The sequence below is a fragment of the Muntiacus reevesi genome, chromosome 14 (genome assembly GCF_963930625.1).
Source record: "Muntiacus reevesi chromosome 14, mMunRee1.1, whole genome shotgun sequence".
Classification (NCBI taxonomy): Eukaryota; Metazoa; Chordata; class Mammalia; order Artiodactyla; family Cervidae; genus Muntiacus; species Muntiacus reevesi.
In genome coordinates this window covers 21381099-21399816 of record NC_089262.1, presented here as the reverse complement: position 1 = coordinate 21399816, position 18718 = coordinate 21381099, and the positions used below count along the sequence as shown (strand labels likewise).

Genomic DNA, 18718 nt, shown 5'->3' with positions numbered 1-18718 from the left:
CAGGGGAAAATGATAGATCCTGGGAATGGATATAGGTTGTGGGGAAGCCATGAGATAGAGAGGAAGCTAAAAGCTATAACAACACCTTGATTAGATTCTTCACTATGGGATAACCTACTATTTTTGTAATTATTTTATAGGTTTCTCATATTCACATATTTTTTATTACTGCAAGTTTTTGGGGAGATTTTTATATCTTGTCATTTTATTGATAAGAAATTATAATTTATCTAGTTATATTCCTTTATGTATGTTTTAAAAATGTATGCCTACACGTTTTTCTTGATTTTGATTGCCCTAAGTTTTGTGCATATTATATTCAAAAATTGCACTATTTTTTCAATTATATAATCCATACTTTAATTCTTAGTAATTTACTTTTTCCATTTTTAAAATAGCTTCCTGAGGAGAAAACGTAGTTGCTGTATTTTAAGTTTTGTACCTCTTTTGGCAGAACAGCTTTTCTGTTTTTTGGGAAAGGAATTTGAAAAAGAATAGATATATGTATATGAATAAGTGAATCACTTGGCTGTCCACCTGAAATTATCACAACATTGTTAATAATACTTCAACATGAAATAAAAAATGAAAAATAAATTATATATATAATTATATACATAAATACACATGTAAATATATATAAATACATATGTGTGTGTGTGAACTATGCCATGTGACTTCCTCTACTTCATTGTTGTCAACTCTTAAAACATGGAGAAAGTACACAGATATACATGTTTACATGTATGCAGTTAAATATATATGTATATATATATAAAATTAACACAGAACTTGTATTTCTTATTTGTTTTGGCAACTGATGTCAAACTTTAAGACAAATAAAATGGCAGCTCAATTATGAAATAGTCTAACATAATGACATAATTCACCAAATTGATTGCTGTTCAATTAAAGAATCCATCACTTTGTGCAATTAATTTTACTAAATTGTCACTAAACTGTCCAATTTGCTTATCTCAGTTTATTCATTTGAACACTGTTAGCTGGATATTCTCTAAAATTCATAAAAATTGGAAACCAAGGTCAAATCACCATTATAACAAAATAGAAGACATCAGGTTTATAACTGGCAAAATATCTCCTGCACTATCCTAAAATGAACCTCCCTGTCAGAGATTGTGAATTATGTCATTTAGAAATTATTCAAAAATAACACAAATATCAATAGGGAAAATGCTAGAATGCCCAATTACACTAACAAGAAAATATTGCACTGTATATATAAAGTTGAAATGCTTTCAAGTGGTGTAAATATATTTAATTTCAAATATTACTGGCTCAGATATAAAATAATAAAGTAAAAATGTATACAATATTTAAGTATAGAGCATATCTTTGATAATTTATAGGCAACATTTTCCCACAATTTTCTTTTGAAATAACTTGAACTAAAGATAAAGCATCATTCAGATCTGAATGAGGATAAACAACATATCCTTTCTCCCTTCGACTGCATCTGTTTATCCTGCAATGTTCTCAAATAAGATACTCGGGGAATCCAAGAACTGTCCCCTGATTTTGGCTCAGAAACATAGGTTGTCTGGATGAAAGAGGATTCAGGTTTTAGCAAAATCGGCAGTGTACTTGAAGATTAGCCATTAGCTTCAAATACATGCCAACAGCAGCAGCTGGCCTTTAAAAGACTCACATGTTCATTTCATTTCTGCTCATTAATTTATCTAAAATGAGTGAAGAAGAATAAACAATAAGAAAAGGAGGACATGAGTATCTTTACAGTGTTTTTCACTGGTCTGGAGTTAAATTTAATTATTTTTGTCATTTAAGGATCAGTAAATTTGCATGTAATAGAGAATATTTGGGACCATATCTCAGAAATTTTCTCAGACAACAGTCTTCATATATTATGTACTATGTGTATGTGTGTATATATGTGTGTATGCAAGTATGTTGGTATGTGCCATACAAGTATGTGAAAGGGGAGAAGGAAAAGGCAACCCACTCCAATATTCTTGTCTGGAAAATTCCATGGACAGAGGAGCCTGGTGGGCTACAGTCCATGGGAATTGCAAAGAGGCAGACACAACTGGGCAACTTTCACATACATATATACATACACATGCACGTAGATATATGCATACACATACATATATATACACATGCACACATATACACATGCATACATATACACACATAAAAAGTTTACAATGAATATGTAAAGTAGAAGCAATGTATTAAAAAATGCATAATTTGCTGTCTCTCTTGACTATGTATCAAGATTACATAGCTACATTTGTAGAGGTGCTGATAAGTAACTATGATAGCTGGCTATCAACATTATTTTAATACCATATATAAAAATCCAAGGTGGCACCGTCAGTAAAGAATTTGCCTACCAATACAGGAGACAGAAGGGGTGTTGATTCAATCCCTGGGTCAGGAAGATCCCCTACAGGAGGAAATGGCAACCCACTCCACTATTCTTGACAGGAAAATCCCATGGACAAAGAGCCTGGCTGGCTACAGCCCATGGGATCAAAAAAAAGTCGGACACGAGTTAATGACTAAACAACAATGACAAAGATCACTTTAGCAATGATAGCTATCAAACAGTGGATGGAAGGATTGGGGACATAAGCCTAGAGACCTAGAGACGTAGAAGGATGTAACTGGGCATTGTCCTGGGGCTTCAAGGGCACCTCTGTAGCTTAGCATGTTTAGAGAAAATCTGTAAAAAATATGTGGCATGTCATTTCTAAAAATGGGAAGGGTTTATAAGAGTGAGAGTTCACTCAATAGTTTGTAACAACCTAACCACCTTTTTTCAATCTCCCTTGACATTATACTTCCAAATGATATCATTTAATTTGCATAAAAGTTCTTCCAAATGGCAATGAGTTGTCTTAAGAAACAGAAAATATGGAAATTCAAGAAGATATCTGCAGTGTGTTTTGCAAATCTGTGAGTTGAATAAATTTTGAAATCATTAAAAATAAAGTGAGAAAATTTCCTCTTCTCACAGGATCTATCATTATGGGAACATCTGGCATTTGGAAAACAGATATTAAAATAAAATTCATGAAATTTTACAATATTGTGCACATTATATAATTGATCTTTTTAAGCAGATTTTCCAAGTTAGCTGTCTTGTTTTCCTTTCAAAACATATTTTACATGACCAAAACTTTCTATGTTACATTAAAAATGTTTTAATAAGAGAATTATAGTATGGTTTTTAAAGAAAATTAAAAGCATAATAACTTCATGGTTTGAGAAATTATTTAAGACAAATAAAAAAATATACATCATATTCCCAGGAAGGAAATAAACTAAAATATCTCCACTGGATAACATCTTTTATCTTCTTGGAGAAGCAGCTGTATGTTGTCACATATCTGTACTGTTTGAAAAACAAAATGCATAATTATTGGTCATTAAGACAGTAAGGTTATTCCGTGCACATGCCAGTCTTGTTGATGTCCCCATGCAAGGGAATTCTCGCCTAATAGTAAAAGCAGAAACAACGTTTTATTTTAAGGGCCATGAAAGACCATGTCCAATCATGATTTAGAGTGAGTTTTCTTCAAAGTCTTTAATTACAGGTCACTTCAGTGGTGCAGCAGATGGTAGAATGGTAAAGTGGATAACAAGGCACAAAGACAGGTAGCAGTGAGTCTGAGGGAAGTTTTTCTAAGATGTCAGTCTTAGCAGTTGGTGACATTGGGACTCCCAGGGCAAGATCATGGGTGGAGTCAGTGCTAATCTTAAATCACTTAAGAACTGATAATTGCCTTAAGTCTAACAAGCAAGGGCTGTTAGCTATCACCTTGAGAAAAAAGTACACAGAGCTGTCTTTTGTAAACACAATACTATTTTCACGGTTTTATAACTTTTTGTTAGGAATCAACAACTTAAAATATATGTCTGGTGAACCAAAAATAAAGAAATGAAACAGAAAATGTGTGGAGAACTTAATTTGTATTAGCCAGGACATTATTAAACACATCAGTGTAAACCAGTATATATATTTTTATGATTCATACAGGAAAATATCTCATGATCTTTTTAAATCAATTTCTGTTGGTTTGACTGTCCTTGGAGATGAAAGCAAGATAGAGGCTAGGTTGTCCCAACTTTGAATGGAAGGACACAAGTGCCCCTGGGATCTAGTAATAGCTTATTTTAAAATTCTAGAATTCATCTACACCAAGATCACCAAACCAATTTAAATACAATAAAAAAGAGTCTACAAGGAAAAAAAAATAAAATAAAGTTAGATACTAGAATTGGGTGAAAAGATTCCTCAAGAAAAAGCAAAGCCAGTAACAACCAGAGCAGAAACACAGCAGAACGCTCTTAAATTTTTCTTATTTGCTGCAGCGGATTAAATGGAGCTCCATTAACTAACCATGTCTAAAACTTTGAGAGTGAACTACTGTCTGGCACGATTGAGGAATTTTGTAATGCTCCAAATTTCACTAGAGTAGCACTCAACACTTCAGCACAATAGTGTGTGTAAATACAAAATTAGAAAATAGGTAGTCCTTTTGTGTTTTAAAAATAAGAATCTAGACTCAGTAGCACATCTTTTATTTGGAATTGACTTTTTTTCCCCCAAAGTCAATGAGTAAAGTTATGTTCAAACAATAATGAAAATACTAACAAACAAAATGTGTTTATAAGCTCAGGATAAAAGCTCCCAATAATTATTTAAATATTTTATCACTAAAGGTGGCATAATTGGGCTTAGAGAGGTAAGCAAATTAGATAGACCAAATAGATACCTTTAGGAAAAATACCTTAAACAAAAAAGCAAACAAAAAAGAATCCATTTTCCTACTTTAGTCATACATTAAATTGATTTTAAAACAATGACATTATTGTGTTTTTATCTTTGAGTAGTATTCCTTTAAGAAAAGCACAGGACAAAGGACAAGGAAAAAAAAAAATCCCTTTAATTAGGAAGAAAGTATTGCTTAAGTCTCACAGTTAGCTGCTGCTGCTGCTGCTAAGTCGCTTCAGTCGTGTCCGACTCTGTGCGACCCCACAGACGGCAGCCCACCAGGCTCCCCCGTCCCTGGGATTCTCCAGGCAAGAACACTGGAGTGGGTTGCCAGTTCCTTCCAATGCATGAAAGTGAAAAGGGAAAGTGAAGTCGCTCAGTCCTGTCCGACTCTTAGGGACCCCACCGACTGCAGCCTACCAGGCTCCTCCATCCACGGGATTTTCCAGGCAAATGTACTGGAGTGGGGAGCCATTGCCTTCTCCAAGTTTATTGCTAAGTAGGAAGATATTTAGTAGACTTAGTAAGGACCAATCAAAGGGGAAAAAAAAAACAAAAACCTATGTTGGCAAACTACAGTGCAACTGATCTGATACACACACACACACACACACACACACACACACACAATATACAAATATAATAATTCTTTTAATATTGCAATTACAGATAATGCAAATTTCACTGAATGTATTAGAATTTGGTTAACTTAAAACATTGTCCTGGTCTTATTATCTCAGAAAACTCAAGAATGCAATAGAGATAGTAAGAAATAATGACTTTTTCCTTCTTCTCTTATAGATTCTTTGGTTAGTCTGATAAATGGTATAAGAAGGATTAATGAAAGAAAAACACATTTAATTTAATTTTGTACATATAAGAGGCTCAAGGACAATCAGGTTTATTTGCCATACTCAGCTAAGGAGAAGGGGGTGGGGCCTGGGGCTTCAAAGGTAAGTCCACTGGCAGCAAAATAAAAATGTTTTTCCTGCTGTCTTCAGGCTATGCCAGACTCACCTACCATGAGCAACAAAGTCTCCGGAGACACCTTCTAGGAGGTGGTGCGGAAAATGCAGGGGATCCAGCGTGGGAACTGGAAGCTTTTGGAGACGGTGGCGCTTCAGGTCAGTCTGAAGAACTATGACCCTCAGAAGGACAGATGCTTTGGGGACATGCCACGCTTAAGTCCTCCCCATGCCCGGGTTCTCTGTGTGTGTTCTGGGGGACCGGCACCACTATGACCTGGCCAAGGTTGTGGGTTTCCCCCACATGGACATGGTTAGACCCTGAGGAAACAACAAGAATAAGAAACTGGTCAAGAAGATGGCCGAGAAGTATGATGCCTTTTTTGTTTCAGAGTCACTGATCAAACAGATCCCACATTTCCTCCGTGGAGGCCTGAATAAGTCTGGCAGCTTCCTTCCTTGCTGACCCACAACGAGAACGTGGTGGCCAAAGCTAATGAAGCGAAGCATCAAGTTCTAGATAAAGAAGGTGCTGTGTCTGGCAGTAGCTTTTGGCCACGCAAAGATGACAGATGATGTATAAAGCATCCACTTAGCGTTCAAATTCTTGGTGTCACTGCTCAATAAAAATTGGCAAGAGGTCTGGAATTTGAACATTAAGAACCCCATGGGGAAAGTCCAGTGCCTGTACTAAGGTACAAGCTTAATAAACCATACACCCACCATTTATCAAAAACAACATGATTTTCCTGCCTTGTATACATGATGGGACATAGAGAAAGCTTTGAACGAAGATGTGTTGCTAAATTCTACCCAGACTATCAAAACCAATCTATAATCTTTGTAGCTATCTCTGGTGATTACTACTCTCTTGGTATAGACTCTCCCTCTAAATTCTTATAAGCAGTTAAGGGGGAGGTAAAAAAAAAAACTTCCAGACTCTTTAGTCTGTTAAAACTAATCAGCCCAAAATAATGTTCATAACAAAGAGACACATTTGGGGTGGCAGATTTTGCTCCCCTACAAGATCCATATGGTCTTAAATTTGCATGTGTCTTACAGTTCCTATTTTATTAAGATATTATAAAATTTCTAACAAATTAAAAGCATCAAATAATGCAAACACTTTGAAAAAGAATTACTAATCATGTCTCAAAACTAAAATTAAAATTTTACTAGATAGATTTTTGTGTTAATGCTAATCTAGCAAAAAAATCTCTATTACAGAAAAATGTTACATAAAGCCACAGAGATAACAATAAATAAATACAGTTGCTACTGCTGCCTAGGAGAGACATTCAGCACCTCTGCTTTGGTAAAGCTCCCCCACATACTGTGGGGACTTCCCAGGTGGTCCAGTGGTTAAGAGTCAATGTTGCAATGCAGGGGATGAGGGTGTGATTCTCTGGTAAGTGAGCTTAGATCCCACATGCCATGGGCCTAAGCCCACATGTCACAACTAGAGACTATGTGAACCATAATGATAGAAACTGCATGAAGCAAAGATCCATCATGCAGTCAAAAATAAATAAATAAAAGACCATTAAAAAGAGGACATACTATTTATTTCAGAGCAGTATTTATTCTGATTGGCCTGTGCTTTTTCTTAAATAGTTGTTAGATATTTTGAATATCTTTGCTGATTTTGGCAAACTGTTACTATGAAATGATAGAGATATGTTCATTTGAATTTTATGCTGAATTTCAATGTGTAGGCTGCCATCTCCTGCTAGTTCAAGAAGTTAGGCACTGGGTCTGTGAGTGGCTTTATACTGTGGTCAACTAGCGGGGACAATTCTCTTTACCACATAAGGAGAGTTTATACTTGACTCAAGACAGGAATGTTCAAGAAGCCATTCCATGCTCCATGGGGTAGAAGCCATTGCGCTATCTCAGGTCCAAAAGAAGGCATAAGTTAAGCCATTGTGCTTTGAAGGTTAGAGAGAGAAAGCAGAGTTCTTTCTCCTCCGCATAAAGTTCCAGCATCAGCAGAGCTCATCCAAGTTTTCCTCAAGTAGCTCACACATCTCCCTAAATTTACCTGATGAAATTACTTATCCCTATAAAAACTGAAAACTTCCACACCCTGGTGTCCCCTGCCTTCCAAATGCCCCAGACTCTGTCTGTGGAGTGTGTATCTCCTTGAATTAACCTTCTTTTGCTTTACTAAGGCCTATTCTTGATCCTTTCCTGTGTGATGCCAAGAACTTTCACTCAGCAGCTGTTCCAGGGACTTGCCTAAGACCTGGAGTGTGACTGTTCTCTCAGAGTCCACTTTTTTCTCTGTAACACTAGCCCCAAGTACTTCTCACCTTATTTTGAAATAGGGACATTGAACATGTAGTTGGTTTAGGAATAAGGTGGGCTCTTAATCCGATATGATAAGTGTTTTATAAAGAGATGATGATATGAAGACTGAGAAACCCTGGGAGAATGTTTAAAGGCAGAGTTTGGAGTTATGCAGCTTCAGTAAGAAATACCAATGATTCTGGCAAAATAACAGAAGCCAGAAGAGTCTCTAGTGATTTCAGAGGGATCATGGCCCTGTTGATACTGGAATTTCAGACTTTTAGGCTTCAAAACTGACAGAACACTTTTACATTGCTTGAGCCTCTTAGTTTGTGAAATTTCATCATGGCAGTCTTAAGAAACAATTATTTCCATCTAAGGAAATGTTCACTAATTAAAACTAATGTTAAACAATTATATTTTATGCCATTTACTTTCCTAGGAAGATTGCCTTTTGTGTTGATTCTTCCTCCACAATAATAAAAGCACAAGAGTAGAATATAGAATCCATGTCTTACTTTTTCTATGGTGTTTGTATTTAGTTCAGCCTTTAAAATGCCCAAATTCATGTTCTTACACAAAAAGATTTCAGACAAAACCCCTACAGTCCTCTTGAAAATGTTTCAGGTCGTGACATGCTTTATCAAGAAGTCAAGTCTCCTACACTACTTCTTAGACAAAGACAGATAGTCATATCTGGAATGGTCTACTTATAAATTACTTCTGTTAACAAAGACAAATGCAGTTTATTCCTTTATTTTTCTATAAAATTGACTGATACTTAGCAAACCTTTATTAAATATTTCTTGACTATGTGATTATAGTAATATATGACTGGATGTAAAACAAAAAATAACTGTGGTAAGTAGCAATGAAATTGTACTTAAGATTTGCTTTATAAAGTTTATTTGCTTTATAAACTACAGAAGGAAAAATTCAGACAGAGACATTATCTGTTTTTAAGGTAATAGCATATTGCTTGGGATATAGAAAAGAGCTATTATTATTATTTTTCTTTTTGCCTTTTATTTTGCCATTGTAGTTACATAAACAAATATGCTTGGAGAGGGAAACAGTGATCATCTTCAAATGTTCTAGTACTTTTCCTTCAAGAGTGAGTACAGATTCGGAAATGCTAAACATTAAATCACTAATAGAATCACTCATAGTTAGGAAATAGGAAATATCCCTCTAGATTTGACTCACGATTATGATCATAAAATAGTTTGACCCAGAAGCACTTAAGAAGTGCCACACAGTGAAAGGATTATGTTAATTTGGATTATATATAGATCCAACTCTGGGAAAGCTATGTATAGTGAGGGTTCTGTTGCTGAATTATAAGTTGCTGGGTGCCTAGGCTCCGCAGACATTGAAAGATTTTCTATTTAAAGGTAGGAAGCTATAATGATTTCATGCAAGTTTTGAGGAAACTATGAATGCTTGAACGCATTGTTCTCTATTATATTAGAACATGTATCCAAAATTTCAAGAAATCAGCTTCTGTTGTTTTATGAACAGTCCCAGAGATCATCTCTCTGGCATTCAAATAAATTAATGAGATTTATCCTTTTTAATTCAGTAAAAATATATTTAGACCTGGTAGAGGGGGAAACAACATAAAGGGTTTTAAAGAATATTTATAAATCCTTACGTGCGTTTCAAACTATAACTCTGTTCCTCTTTATTTTTAAACTTTGAGGCATTTCTCACAGTTTCTGATAAATCAGATTTCATCCTTCTTACTTTTGGGTATAGGTTTATATTTTATATACTGTCAAGAGATGGGGATTCTTTATAATTCTTAAATAGATGGGAATACCGTACCACCTGACTTGCCTCATGAGAAATCTATACTCAAGTCAAGAAGTAACAGTTAGAACTGGACATGGAACAACAGACTGGTTCCAAATAGGAAAAGGAGTACATCAAGGCTGTATATTGTCACCCTGCTTATTTAGCTTATATACAGAGTACATCATGAGAAACGCTGGGCTGGAAGAAGCACAAGCTGGAATCAAGATTGCTGGGAGAAATATCAATAACCTCAGATATGCAGATGACACCACCCTTATGGCAGAAAGTGAAGAAGAGCTAAAGAGCTTCTTGATGAAAGTGAAACAGGAGAGTGAAAAAGTTGTCTTAAAGCTCAACATTCAGAAAACTAAGATCATGGCATTCAGTCCCATCACTTCATGGCAGATAAATGAGGAAATAGTGGAGACAGTGAGGAATTCAATTTTATTGGGCTCCAAAATCATGGCAGATGGTGACTGCAGCCATGAAATTAAAAGATGCTTGCTCCTTGGAAGAAAAGCTATGATCAACCTAGACAGCATATTAAAAAGGAGAAACAATAGTTTGTGGACAAAGGTCAGTCTAGTCAAAGCTACCAGCTACCAAAGCTACCATAGCTATGGTAGTAGCTTTGACTACTATTCCTACCACTATTTTTCCAGTAGTCATGTATGGATGTGAGAGTTGGACCATAAAGAAGGCTGAACACCAAAGAATTGATGGTTTCAAACTGTGGTGTTGAAGACTCTTGAGAGTCCCTTGGACTGCAAGGAGAACAAAGTGGTCAATCCTAAAGGAAATCATTCCTAAATATTCATTGAAAGGATCGAAGTTGAGGCTGAAGCTCCAATACTTTGGCCACCTGATGTGAAGAACTGACCATTGGAAAAGATCCTGATGCTGGGAAAAATTGAAAGTGGGAGGAGAAGTGGATGACAGAGGATGAGATGGACATCACCGACTCGATGGACATGAATTTGAGTAAGCTCTGGGAGATGGTGATGAACAGGGAAACCTGGCGTGCTGCAGTCCATGGGGTTGCAAAGAGTCAGACACAGCTGAGCGACTGAACTGTACTGAATTGAACTGATATATTTTGCATGTGTATTATTTCTTAATATCATTTCCTAGATGTATTGGACTTGGTGCACTAAGGAGAAAGAATGGATACGTAGTTGTCATTTTGAAAATAATGCCTAAAAGGTTCATTTCCAGGATTTGGTAAATGTCATAAACTGTGACTGCTTGGACTTGGATCAGTATGTGTTAAAACCAGTTTTAATCTGATTTTACTCTGATCCTATCATTTCAGAGGCATCTTGCCACCAATTTCATCTCTTGATATTTTAACACACACTCAAGTTGACTCACCAGAGGTGTGTCTTGAAGTACAAAGTGTTTTTAGAATTTCATACAGCACTAACATCCATGGAAAAGTCATAATTAAAAAGAATTTATTCTCTACATAGTTAGCTGATTTCATTATTGACATCTATGCTTTTCAAGGGGTCTTGACTTTTTATGTTCAATTTAAAGCCAATATATTTTGTATTTTCGAGCCAACAAGACAAAAGAATTTCTGTAACTAATGAAGTAAGATCTATTGCTCTCACAGACATGTGAGACAGAGGATGTGTAACTGACCACAGTTGAAGAAGGTGATTTGACTTTCATATCAGGATACATTTGGGGACCAACTTTGAACCATGATTTATTCCTTGAGGTTCCTGGAATCTTGTATTTTCACTAATGAAAGGTCCTGATGAACTGAAATGCAGAGAAGCTTCTCCCATTTAAACACTTTCCACATTTACTATTTTCTCTCTATGTCTGAGACTAGTCAAGTTGTCAGACACAAATGAAAACAGACTTCCCTTTATGTAATGCTTTCTATGGTCCTAAAAATAGTAAGTCTCCCTGCTTGCCAGTACATGGGAAGCCAACTATTGTTTTCTTTTAGAATCACAGTATGAAAGTTAATATTAACTGGACTGTGTTGTAGCTCCTTTTAAAGATGTCTGACAAGAAGCCACCAAAATCCTTGTAGGGAAATTGACCCAGACAATTTAGATGCATTATTCATAAATCAGAAACAAAACTGCTTCAAAAGATTCTCAGATATGAATTGATAAAGCCTTGTTCCAGCACCATGATATAGTTGGGTGGTTAGTAAGTGTTATGATCATGTAATTTATTATTCAAACCTGCATGTTTTGGAGTGAATGAGGGGTGTTATTAATTGTTCAGGAAAACAACCATAATAGAAATGTCTTGGGCAAGCTCTAGCATATGCTTACCCAGTTTGCAAATTCAGGAAATCTGTCAATATCAAGTAATATCTGATGGGGTTTGTGTTTCAACAGGCAAATCCATAAGGTATATGTTAATTAGTGTATGTTTAATTAGCAGATACATACACAGTCATACACAGATATTTTCTTATTCTAAAACTACTTGATTAATAAGAAAATAAAACCCCAGACTTGACAGTCCTTAACTCTATGGTCCAACTAGTTTAACTAATTGACCTGTATGGAAACACACATTAATGTTGCTTGATAAATACTTTGCTATGGGCTTAGTTGCTCAGTCATGCCCGACTCTTTGGGACCCCATGGACTGTAGCCTGCCAGGCTCCTTTGTCCATGGAAATTCTCCAGGCAAGAATACTGGAGTGGGTTGCCATGCCGCCAGACGATCTTCCCAACCCACGGATCAAACCTAGGTTTTCTTTGTTTTGTTTTACCATCTGAGCCACCAGAAAAACCCTCTACATCACCAAGGAAGCCTGCCATAATATTTGGAATGCTTTGCCTGAAAACTAATATTGTTGCAATGTATAATAATAACATAAAACTATTGGTTTGCTAAGTTTGATTTTATCATTTCTATTTAAGCAAGTGAAAAATGAGTACTACTTCCAGATGTTACACATATGCACAAATTTTTGTGCTTGTGAATTGAAATTGTAGATGAATCTTTTACTTCTACCACCACTGTCAAAATTTTTTTTTTTTTTTTTTTTTTAAGAAATCTCCATCCAAGAAGTTAAACTTCTCTGGCACTTTATGTAGGTTAATTATCCCAAATTATGAATCCAAGAGGCTCAATCTTAAGTACAATTGAGATTTAAAATTGCTTTTTGTCTAAAACAATTATAATTTAATAGGCTGGCTGCCTGAAAAAGAACCCATGTGAATGTATCTTTGCTTCCTTTTCTAGTGCAAAAATTATTGTTCTCTTCAGAACACATTTTAATAAGATGATAGGTCAATATAACAGTTTCTGGTCTTACTTGTGAATTTTATATGGCAAACATATTTGTGATATTTTATAACTCAATGTATTTTCCCAGTTGTCCCAGTTAAGCTGTAATCATGTAACACAAATGCTTGATATGAAATCAGTTACTATCAATGTGATTAATCAGTATCCTGAAGTCAAATTTATTTACTTTACAAATTAAATGGGTATTTTGATGTACAAATTTATATTATAGTTATTTAACCCAAAATTAATTTCTTTTAATCTTTATTATTTTAACACGAAGCTTAGCTTATATGTAATGCCTTTATAAGCTTAGGTGTTTTGAAATTTAATTATGCATTTTCCCTCTTTACAACCTATATTATGATCTAATCGCGTTTGCTTAGAAAAATCTATAATCATTTTATAAATGCCAATGGTTTTAGTTTATCCTTTGCATAGGTATGTTAATTAAAGATATGCTTGTTTTTTTCTTTTTGTTTTCTTTTCATCAATGTGAAAAATGCACCCTGATACAAGGAACAAAATTAGAATAAGACAGATTACAGGCTGAAATGGATTGTAAATCAACTTCTGTACTGTGAATATTTTATAGCAGGCATTTGCAAAGTAAAAAATCTGACATTTATACAGCAATGCATGCATAATTTCCCTCTTACATGTTATTTCCCTGAGATGAAAGTAATTTTAAAATGCAAGGTCAAAGAAATGATTACCCCTAACAAATAATAGTAGAAGTTGAGGACAAGTATCAGGAAGAAGTTTGGCATTTTCTGTTCTGTAGAGCATTTAATTTCTAAATGTACACCTTCAGATAAGACTAAGAAAGTTGAAGTAGGAAATCTTTGCTGGAGATAACTTCAAGGTAGATAAATCATTCCCTTAATAGCTGTTTTGTTTCTGGCCCAAACACAGTTGGAACTGTTCTTGTGGGACTCCATTCTCTCCTATATCTGATAAACGGCATGACCAGGACAACCTCAGTCTCCGCAGGAGAGACACTGAACAAATTGTCAGCATGATTTACATACAAGTTGTCAACAGCATCTGGGTTGCTCTGTGAAAGAATGATGGGTAACAGATGTTCTGGGAAATGCTACCATCTGCCCTTTCTCAAAATACATCCCCTGTGAAACAATACATTTGAATGGATGCCACAGCGATACCTTTCTTTTGAAAAACTTGAGCATCCTCAATATTTCAATGTTACTTGTGGCCATCACAAAAGCAAACGGGCTTAAGAATGTAAATGCAAACAGGTTAAGTAAGCTGACAGGTCCTTCAGAGGTCTTTAAATTTAGTCACATAGTTTGGAAAGAGAATGCTTGATGATTCTTTAGGGGGTATACTGGAAAAATTGTATCAGGAGGTCAGGAACTCCACTTTTGCTGATCTATTGAATGATGTCACTCTAGTGTATTATTTCGTAAGTGATTTGTTGAAATTCTACAGTGTTTTCATAATACTTTAAAACTATTTGCTGCATGCACCTGCTGTATAGATATAAACTTAGCAATGTATCAATGTGTGGAAGGTTAAGTGTGCAACAGTTGATCAGTACTAGCAATAGTAATGGGTCAAGGCTTTCAACAGAGAAAATTACCCACTTTCTTATTCTATTTCTCCTCAATATGAATTGCTTTTTTAAATAAAATGTTTCTTTCTTCTGTAGAAAGGGTGACAAGATAGGTGTTTGCTAGACTTGGAACCCAATGTACAATGAAAAATTCCACTGAATTTAACTGCATTTTAAAAACCTACCAGTTTGATATACCGAATTATTAATAAGAACATTATTTGTAAACATACAATTAGTGCAAGAAAACATTCACAATTTTTTTTTTCTCTGTGGATTTATTTCAAATCCTAATGTATAGACTCTTTCTGTTTGTGATGATAATACATGTTTTAAAAATAGGATAATGGAGGTTCATCCTAACAGACACTTAATAATATATATGAAAACAATATAGATTTTGCTTAGTTTACTATGATTTTTTTATAATGATCCTGAGAAATTTTAAGAACTAAATATCTTTCAATATTAAATATGATCTTATTTCTGTTATACATTTTATCACACTTAAATGTATCAAGATTCTCCTACAAATCTCTGTTTACTTGCTCAGTTGTACCCAACTCTTTGTTTTGCATGGACTGCAGCCCATCAGGCTCCTCTGTCCATAGAATTCTCCAGGCAAGAATACTGGTGTGGGTTGCCATGTCCTTCTCCAGTGGATCTTCTGGACCCAGGGATTGAACCCATCTGCATTGCAGGCAGATTCTTTACTATTTGATCTATGTAATGCTTACAGATTTGTTAAGGATGACAGTATTATGGTGGTGGTAGTTTAGTCACTAAGTCTGACTCTTGCAACCCCACGGACTGTAGCCCACCAGGCCACCAGGCTCCTCTGTCCATGGAATTCTCCAGGCAAGAATACTGGAGTGGGTTGTTGTTTTCTTCTCCAGTATTTTGGTAACCAGAATATTAAATTCACAAAAGTAGCGTAAGCTTAATTAAGCTTAATTTGCTTAATTCTGAGCAAAAAGAAATATATATTTCTTTGGAATTGAATATATGCTTGTGAGAAGATTAGATTAGCCTAAGTGTGGAATCATCAACCCTCAGATATACACAGGACCCTCATGGTTGGTCAGAATCTTGATATTAAAGTAATTAAATTGTGGGACTTCCCTGGAAGTCCAGTGGTTAAGACCTGTGCTGCCAAGGTAGGGAGTGCAGGTTCTATCCCTGGTAGGGAACTAAGACAGCGCATGCTTCGTGGCACGCCAAAAAAAAAAATTTTGTTAAATTAAGATCACACACATGCACACATTCAGACAGGAAAGTAATAGCCAGCTAGTGTGTAGGAACAGACATGAACCCCTGCAAACTAGCCCAATCCAATTCTCTTTCATGTTAGAATCCTAGCAAGAACTTATCTTCTTCACTTTTATATTTTAATCTCATTTTGTCTTCTTAGCTTTTCACCATCATTTTGACAAAATCTGGGAAGGAATTGCCAAAGATAGTTAGACAAATCTGATACAGATATCCACTGTGGATGCTTTGAAAATTTAATTTACACAAGCTAATACGTCAAATTAATTTCATAATTTGTTTTTGTTTGTTGGCTTATTTGCTTTTATCAACAACAGAGATAGGAACTTCATGGTCATTCATTTATCTATGAAAAACTTGGCTAATTTTTCTATTTTCACCCAGCCATTAGTTGCAGACATAAGTGAGTCTTCAATATGTACAATTATAGTTTACAGCAGAGGGCAAGGATGAATGCTTTTATTACAGATAACATGCAAGGTATAAGAAATTGATTTTAGTGATGGCCAACATTTTCCACCCTTCTCCCTGATATCCATGTTTTTGCTATGTGACTTTGCAATTTCTCTCACTAAAAAGCTTGAATCTATTTCCCCAGTACCAAATTTTGAGTTCAGACAGGTAACTCACTTAGGCTAATGGGATGTTAAAATACGTGTTACCTAAAAAGGCTTGGAAAATGCTCATGTGCATTAATTTTCTCTCTTGTTTCTCTTGGAGTGACAAGAGAATTTACCTACTGGAGAATGACAGACCACACGGTCTTCCCAAAAGAGGCTATTTCAGGTCATCTGAAGGCCAGAAGAATCTACAGGCATGTGAGAAAGTCCTACCTAGATTGAAAGATGAAATATACATGAACTTGCTTAATTAAAATCAGTGGAATTCCCCCACATGTGTGAGTTAAATAAATGTTTAATGATACATGTCACTGAGATTTTGTGCTTGTTTTCTACACAGCATAATTGTGGTAGTAGGTAACTAATGCACAAATTCACAAGGCTATCCTCTGTTTGTTTTTGTTGTTTTGCTTTTGACTAGCATGATATTAAAAAATGTGATTTGAATGGATGTACTTAGAAAGGCATACATCTTCCAATTAACTGGAATCAATCAGATCCTACTGTTGTACACTCAAATCACAGATTTATGTTATTTCTTGAATTTTGCAAACTTTTACAGCTCTTGATCTTTAGGGCATCATAAAATATTCATTCTTTGTAAATTGTAAACTACTTGACACAGACTTTTGTTTTACAAATCTAGTTGTCTATGAGCTGAAATGTCTCCAGCTTTTCTGCCAAATAAAAGTATTTCAAGAATAGTCATTCAAATACAGTTCATATTGTTAACTTGTCTTGTAGGGTTTGTTAATTGTCAGGACCAATGTCATACAGAAAACCCAAATAATGCACTTCCTAGCACTTTAAATAGTAAATAAAGAAATTAGAAAAAAAAAACCGAAAAAACAAAATAAGCAAAACCTGTTTCTGGTTGCAAGAACATTGAACATTTTTTTGTAATTAAATTTTGCTTTCAGTAATAAAAAATCTAGTTCTGAAATTAGCTGTATTTTTCAAATATAATGAAAAACTTCAGGTAGTTTTGTTGATGTGTATTTAGATAGTTAAAATTATTTCATTTCATTAATATTTTAGTTGTGTATCTCTTCTAAAATGTTATATTAGGTGATAGCATACAAGCTAATAGACAGTCATAAGCATATTGCATAGATAAATGTCTAATAATTTATGTGGTGCAAAACCCATCACAAATAGCTCATTTTCAAAGCATTTTTTTTTTCTGAACTGCTCTAAACATCACTGGTTCTTTTCCCCACCCCCTATTGCATTCCTCTACTCTTCCTTTTTTCATTTGATATGTATAGTTCTATATTAAGTATATTTCAAATCCTAAAAGACGATGCCATGAAAGTGCTGCACTCAATATGCCAAAAAATTTGCAAAACTCAGCAATGGCCACAGAATTGGAAAAAGTCAGTTTTCATTAAAATTCCAAAAAAGGCAATGCCAAAGAAAGCTCAGACTACTGCACAAGCGCACTCATCTTACACGCTAGTAAAGTAATGCTCAAAATCCTCCAAGCCAGGCTTCAACAGTACGTGAAATATGAACTTCCAGATGTTAAAACAGGTTTTAGAAAAGGCACAGGAACCAGAGATCAAATTGCCAACATCCACTGGATCATTGAAAAAGCAAGAAAGTTCCAGAATGACATCTATTTCTGCATTATTGACTATGCCAAAGTCTTTGACTGTGTGGATCACAATAAACTGTGGAAAATTCTTAAAGAGATGGGAATATCAGACTACCTGACCTGCCTTTGAGAAATCTGTATGCAAGTCAGGAGGCAACAGTTATAACTGGACATGGAAAAATAGACTAGTTCCAAATAGGTAAAGGAGTACATCAAGGCTGTATATTGTCACCCTGTTTATTTAACTTATATGCAGAGTACATCATGAGAAATTCTGGGCTGGAGGAAGCACGAGCTGGAATCAAGATTGCCAGGAGAAATATCCATAACCTCAGATATGCAGATGACACCACCCTTCTGACAGAAAGTGAAGAACTAAAAAGCCTCTTGATGAAAGTGAAAGAGGAGAGTGAAAAAGTTGTCTTAAAGCTCAACATTCGGAAAACTAAGATCATGGCATCCGGTCCCATCATTTCATGAAAAATATATGGGGAAGCAGTGGCAGACTTTACTTTCTTGGGCTCCAAAATCACTGCAGATGGTGACTGCAGCCATGAAATTAAAAGACACTTTCTC

At 35.2% G+C, this 18718-nt stretch overlaps 1 pseudogene; it reads left to right on the top strand.

Moving 5' to 3' along the window:
- The first annotated feature begins 5784 nt into the window (after nucleotides 1-5784).
- Nucleotides 5785-6421, top strand: LOC136146710 (large ribosomal subunit protein uL1 pseudogene; annotated as a pseudogene).
- Nucleotides 6422-18718: the final 12297 nt, after the last annotated feature.